This window comes from Dermochelys coriacea, chromosome 4, assembly GCF_009764565.3.
Source record: "Dermochelys coriacea isolate rDerCor1 chromosome 4, rDerCor1.pri.v4, whole genome shotgun sequence".
Lineage (NCBI taxonomy): Eukaryota > Metazoa > Chordata > Testudines > Dermochelyidae > Dermochelys > Dermochelys coriacea.
The window spans coordinates 30,221,440-30,228,937 of NC_050071.1; positions in this window are offsets into that span (position 1 = coordinate 30,221,440).

Below are 7,498 nucleotides of genomic sequence, written 5' to 3' on the forward strand. Positions count from 1 at the left end.
TCATATCATCTTAAAAAAATAGGTCTGAAGAACAATTTTTTGTTCTGTCATTCGATAAATGAACCCCGGGGTTATCTTTTATTTTTCACAAAATATCCTACGGAGGAACTTTCCTAATGTCCCTATGGAAACTATTATCTTCTGCTTCAACCTGAACACTGTGCTGTCCTAGAACACTGCATTACACACTCAGTGAGAACAGGCGTTCGCATGGCACTGTTGTAGGTGGTGTTGCAAGATATTTATGTGCCAGACGCGCTAAAGATTCCTATGCCTCTTCATGCTTCGGCCGTAATTCCAGAGGACATGCTTTCATGCTGATGACGCTTGTTAAAAAAATAATGTGTTAATTAAATTTGTGACTGAACTCCTTGGGGGAGAATTGTATGTCTACTGTTCTGTTTTACCTGCATTCTGCCATATATTTCATGTTATAACTGTGTCGGATGATGACTCAGCACATGTTGTTCGTTTTAAGAACACTTTCACTGCAAATTTGACAAAATGCAAAGAAGGTACCAATGTGAAATTTCTAAAGATAGCTATAGCACTCGACCCAAGGTTTGAGAATCTGAAGTGCCTTCCAAAATCTGAGAGGGATGAGGCATGGAGCATTCTTTCAGAAGTCTTAAAAGAGCAACACTCTGATGCAGAAACTACAGAACCCAAACCACCAAAAAAGAAATCAACCTTCTGCTGGTGGCATCTGACTCAGATGATGAAAATGAACATCCATCGGTCTACACTGCTTGGATCATTATTGAGCAGAACCCATCATCAGCATTCTGGAATGGTGGTTGAAGCATCAAGGGACGTATGAATCTTTAGCGCATCTGGCATATAAATATCTTGTGACGCTGGCTACAACAGTACCATGCAAACTCCTGTTCTCACTTTCAGGTGACATTGTAAACAAGAAGCAGGCAGCATCATCATCTGCAAATGTAAACAAATTTGTTTGTCTGAGCGATTTGCTGAACAAGAAATAGGACTGATTAGATTTGTAGGGTCTAAAGTTTTACATTATTTGAATTTGAATGTAGGGTTTTTTGGTACATAATTCTACATTTTTAAGTTCAACTTTTATGATAAAGAGATTGCACTACAGTACTTATATTAGGTTAATTGAAAAATACTATTTCTTTTGTTTTTTACAGTGCAAATATTTGTAATAAAAAATAAAGTGAGCACTGTACACTTTTTATTCTGTGCTGTAATTGAAATCAATATATTTGAAAATGTAGACAACATCAAAAATATTTAAATAAATGGTATACTATTATTAACAGTGTGATTAATTTTTTAATTGCTTGACAGCCCTAATAATTATTCCTTCTAACAACTGATCAATCTTATACTTCTATAACCCTACAACTTAACTCTATTTAACATACAATGACATGACATGTTAGTTAATCATAACATCACACAATAAATGAATAATAAACTAATGTCATTACACTACTCAGTATAAATGTTTCCAGCGAAGTGCAGTTCAATATGTTATTTGAGAAGCCTCAGTTGGAATACTGTGCCCAGTTCTAGGCACCACACTTTAAGACAGATGTGGAGGAACTGGAGAGGACAACAACATAAATGACAAAAAAGGTTTAGAAACCTGACCTATGAGGAAAGGTTAAAAAACAACTAGATATATTTAGTCTTGAGAAAAGAACACTGAGAGGGGACCTGATAACAATCGTCAAGTATGTTAAGGGCTGTTATAAAGAGGACAGTGTTCTCCATTTCCACTGAAGATTTGGCAAGAAGAAATTGGTTTAATCGGCAGCAAAGGAGATTTAGGTTAGATTTAAGGAAAAAACTTTCTAACTATAAGGATAGTTAGATACTTGAAAAGGTTACCAAGGGAGGTTGTGGAATCCTTGTCACTGGAGGTTGAAAACAGATTAGACAAATACCTGTCAGGGATGGTCCAGGTATATGTGGTCCTGCCTCAGCATGGGGGAGATGGACTAGATGACATTTTGAGGTCCCACCCATCCCTACATTTCTATGATTTTAAAATTATCTTTTGGAGATGTGAGTCTTATTTGTTTTCTGACTTATATTATTCATGTCATTAAAACACGACTGTTGGAAAAAACTGCCAAACAGCAATTAAGTATCCAAAATATTTTTTAAAATAAGGTAAGCTTGATTAGTTATAAATACTCTGTGTCTCTTGAACTAACACCGAATTTATCAGGGAACGTTCTCAAATGTTATGGGCTAAATAACAACACTGATGCTAATAACACATGTTAGTAAATTAAAGGACATTACTATTTACAACGATATGCATATTTTAGTATTGATTATCCTGGTTCTGTTCTACTAAGCTAAGTATTTGGAATATGCATATTATTATTTCTACTACAGTAGAACCTAGAGATCCTATCCAACATCAGAGCTCCATTGTGTACAAACCCATAGTAAAGGAAGAGTCTTTGCCCCAAAGATCTTACAATGTCATAGGCAAGACAGACAAAAGATAGCAAAAAGAGTTAAAACATACAAGCAGAAGATTGCAAACTGAGACAAACAGATTAAGGGTTTATCTACGTGGGGATATTTACCAGCATAATTCTTCTGGTATAATTATACAGCTATAGTTATATTGATATCATTTCCTGTGTGGATGCTCTAATTCCAGAATAAGAGTGCTGCTTTCTGGTTTCATTTATGTCACCTTGAAAGCAGTATAATCTAACCCAGAAAGAAACACTCAAAGGGTATGTCTACACTATGAAATTAGGTCCATTTTATACAAGTTGATTTTTAGAAATCGATTTTATACAGTCGATTGTGTATGTCCCCACTAAGCACATTAAGTCGGCGGAGTGTGTCCTCGATATCGTGGCTAGCATCGACTTACAGAGCGGTGCACTGTGGGTAGCTATCCCACAGTTCCCGCAGTCTCCACTGCCCATTGGAATTCTGGGTTAAGCTCCCAATGCCTGATGGGGAAAAAACATTGTCGAGTGTGGTTTTGGGTACATGTTGTCAGTCGCCCCTTCCTCCCTCTGTGAAAGCAATGGCAGACAATTGTTTCAAGCCTTTTTTTCTGGGTTACCCATGCAGACACCATACCATGGCAAGCATGGAGCCTGCTCAGCGCACCACTGCTGTTGTGAGCATTGTAAACACCTCCCGCATTATCTTGAGTATGTGCAGAACCGGGCTAAGAGATGCCAGCATGAGGACGATTGTGATGAGGACATAGACACAGACATTCCTGAAAGCACAGGCTGTGGCAATTGGGACATCATGGTGGCAGTGGGGCTGGTTGGAACACCAATTCTGGGCCTGGCAAACAAGCACAGACTGGTGGGACCGCATAGTGTTGCGGGTATGGGATGATACGCATGCGAAAATTTCGCAGCCACTGTGAAAGGCCACTTTTCTTGAACTTTGTGAGTTGCTTTCCCCCATCCTGAAGCGCTGGAATACCAAGATGAGAGCTGCCCTGACAGTTGAGAAGTGAGTGGTGATAGCCCTGTGGAAGCTTGCAAGGCCTGACTGCTACCAGTCAGTCAGGAATCAATTTGGAATGGGCAAGTCTACTGTGATCCAAGTAGCCAATGCAATCACTGACGTTTTGCTATCAAGGGTAGTGACTCTGGGAAATGTGCAGGTCATACTGGATGGCTTTGCTGCAATGGGGTTCCCTAACTGTGGTGGGGCATTAGACGGAACACATATCCCTATCTTAGCACTGGACCACCTTGTCAGCCAGTATATAAACTGCAAGGGGTACTTCTCAATGGTGCTGCAAGCACTGGTGGATCACAAGGGATGTTTCATTCACATCAATGTGGGACGTCCAGGGAAGGTGCATGACGCTTGCATCTTTAGGAACTGAGGGCTGTTCGAGCAATTGCAAGAAGGGACTTACTTCCCAGACCAGAAAATTACCGTTGGGGATGTTGCAATGCTTATAGTTATCCTTTGGGACCCAGCCTACCCCTTGCTCCCAAGGCTCATGAAGCTGTACACAGGCAGCCTGGACAGTAGAAAGGAGCAGTTCAACTATAGGCTGAGCAAGTGCAGAATGGTGGTAGAATGTGCCTTTGGATGTTTAAAAGCTCGCTGGTGCTGTTTGCTGACTAGGTTAGACCTCAGTGCAATCAACATTCCCATTGTTATTGCTGCTTGCCGTGTGCTCCATAATATCCGTGAGAGTAAGGGGGAGATGTTTATGGCGGGATGCCAGGTTGAGGAAAATCGCCTGACGGCCAATTTTGAGCAGCCAGACACCAGGGTGATCAGAAAAGCACAGCTAGGCATGCTGCGCTTGAAAGAGGCTTTGAAAACCAGTTTCATGACTGGCCAGGCTACGGTGTGACAGCTGTGCGTGTTTTTCCTTGCTGCAAACCCGCCCCCTTTGTTGATTTTAATTCCCTGTAAGCCAACCACCCTCCCCCCTTCAATTACAGTTGGCAAAGGAACTAAAGTAACTATTGTTTTGAAACCATGCATTCTTTCTTTATTAAAAAAAAAGTGAGATAACTGACAAGGTAGCCCAGGTGGGGTGGGGTATGGGAGGAGGGAAGGACAAGGCCACATTGCTTATTGCAGCCACCCTACCAATCCAAACAGTTTGAATGACAGCCTTCTGCTGCTCGGACCATCCTCTGGAGTGGAGTGGCTGGATGTCCGAAGCCTCCCCCCACTGCGTTCTTGGGCATGGGGGTGAGGAGGATATGGAACTTGGAGGAGGGCAGGTGGTTATACAATGGATGCAGCAGGGGTCTGTGCTCGTTGGCTTTCCTGCAGCTCCAGCAGACGCTTCATCATGTCTGTTTGCTCCCCCATTAGCCTCAGCATCGCCTCCTGCCTCTGCTCTTTGTGCTCACTTAATGCTTTCCTGGCCTCTGCCACTAAATGCCTTCATGCATTAAGCTGTGTCCTATCAGTGTGGGAGGACTGCATGAGCTTGGAAAACATGTAATCGCAAGTGTGGGTTTTTTTGCCTTCTAATCTGCGATAACCTCAAGGACGGAGATGATAGGGGGAGCATAGAAACATTTCCACCTGGGGGGGGATAAAAAGGAGAGTAAAATTTATGATACATTTCTGAGAACAAAAGGGAGACTCTTTCACAGTGAATCAAGCACAGGAGACAGCACATGTGCTTTAGGTACAAGGTCGCATTTTGCCTTTTACATTGAGCACCTGCCGGTATGGTGACACATCACACACAGCTGGGCAACAGAATTTGGTTTCCAAGCAGCCACGATAAGCCTTTTCGTACGCGGGGTTGGCTTCTTCCACCTTCATAACATGTGGGAATGGTTTCAAACTGCAGCGCCATCCTTTCCCATAGCAAGCAATGCTGGTTGGGTTTCATATTTAAAAAGAGTGGGCTGCGGTTTTCAGCACACACCTCCCCCCACCCCACTGCATGGCTATTCTCTGGGATGATCTCTTCACCCCTCCTCCCACCGCGCGGCTATTCTCCGGGATGATCCCTTTTAGCCAACAGCAAACAACCCAGCATGAATGGGGTCCTTTTACTGTTCCCTTACAAAAATTCCCCTATTTCAACCAGCTGACCATGAATGATATTCTCCTGAGGCTAACACAGAAAGATAAAGACCAAATGTTGCTTGAATGCGACCAAAACCCAGGACCATTCGCTGCCACGCTTTGTGCTGCAATGATTCCAGACTACTTGCTACTGGCCTGGCCTAGTAAAGTGTCCTACTGTGGAGGATGAAATAAGGCAGCCCTCCCCAGAAACCTTCTACAAAGGCTTTCAGAGTTCCTCCAGGAGAGCTTGATGGAGATGTCCCTGCAGACTTCCCGCTCCATTCTGACACGTTAACAGACTTTTCCAGTAGCCGTACTAGCCGTGAACTCATCCCAATTCAGGGCAAATCAAACATCAAACACTACTGCTTTTAAACCCTGTACTGTAGTTACAAATGTGCACTCAACAGAGCTGCTTTCTCGGCTTCAGGGTCAGGGATTCCGCCTCGGGAGGGTATTGGCTCCAGGGTGACGAAAAGGTCCTGGCTGCCGGGAAGAACAGATTCACTGCTTGCCTGCTGCACATTCTCCTCCTCCTCCACAAAATCCTCCTCCCTGTTGCATGAGACTCCCCCCTTGCAGGTGTCCTTGGACAGTGGTGGGGTAGTGGTAGGGTCCCCCCCAGAACAGCATGCAGCTGATCATAGAAGCGGCATGTATGGGGCTCTGACCTGGAGTAACTGTTTGCCTCCTTTGTCTTTTGGTAGGCTTGCCTGAGCTCCTTAACTTTCATGCGGCACTGCTGTGTGTCCCTGTTGTAGCCCCTCTTGACCATGTCCTGTGTGATTTTGGCATGCATATATATATTAGCATTTCTTCTTTTTGATCGGAGTTCGGCCTGCACAGATTCTTCTCCCCATCCAGCAATCAGATCCAATATCTCCCTTTCAGTACATGCTGGAGGTTGTTTGCAATTCTGGGGGAACTGCATGGTCATCGTGCTGCTAAGCTTGCCACGCTGACCAAACAGGAAATGAAATTCAAAATTTCCCAGGGCTTTTACTGTGTACCTAGCTAGTGTATCAGAGTTCAAAGTGCTGTCCAGAACGGTCACATTGGAGCACTCTGGGATAGCTCCCAGAGGCCAATACCATCAAATTGTGTCTGCACTACCCCAAATTTGACCCAGCAAGGTTGATTTTACTGCCACTCCCCTTGCTGGGGAGGAGTACAGAAGTCGATTTTAAGAGCCCTTTAGGTTGACGGAACAGGGTTGGTTGTGTAGACACATTCATTTTAAAATTGACCTAATGTGGCTAAATTCGACCTAACCCCATAGCGTAGACCAGGGCTAATAATTCTTGAAAAGCATTCACACGGGAAGTTATACCAGTATAACTCCAGCTGTATAATCCTACTGGTAAATTTTTCTTTGTAGGCAAGCTTTAATACTATGATCCTACAAAGAGCTCCATGCAGGTAGACTCCTGCATGGAGCCCCATTCACTTACGCCAGCTCTGAGCCTAAATCTTCCCCCCTAAAGTCACACAGGAAGTCTTTGGCAGACTTGGGGACTGAACCCAGATATCCTGAGTCCCAGTTCACTACTTCATTCCAAAGACAATCACTCACCTTCCAATAGCATACCGAATCCCACTCAGACTTTATTTTCTTTATACATTTTTCCATAATAAGTGCATGACTCCATGCTTTAAAATAACAAAACCACTCAACACTAAATTTGTGTATGTGATGTGTATACAGACAGGTGAGAAGCAAAAAGTGCAGTATGTCTAGTATCTCTGCAGTGAGTAGAATGCAGACTACAACAGGACGCAGCAGTTTCAGAGAAACGTTAGCAGTGCTCTCCGTTGATCACAGTCAGCATCAAGAGGAGACAGAGCAAAGAAGGGAGGTGGGAAGGAGACTACAGATACAGCATGACAACCCAGTACTGATTTCAGTGAGTGTTTTGCTTGATTTGTAGCTGCAAGTGCAGGCCCTGAGAAAGTTCCTTCATCAAAA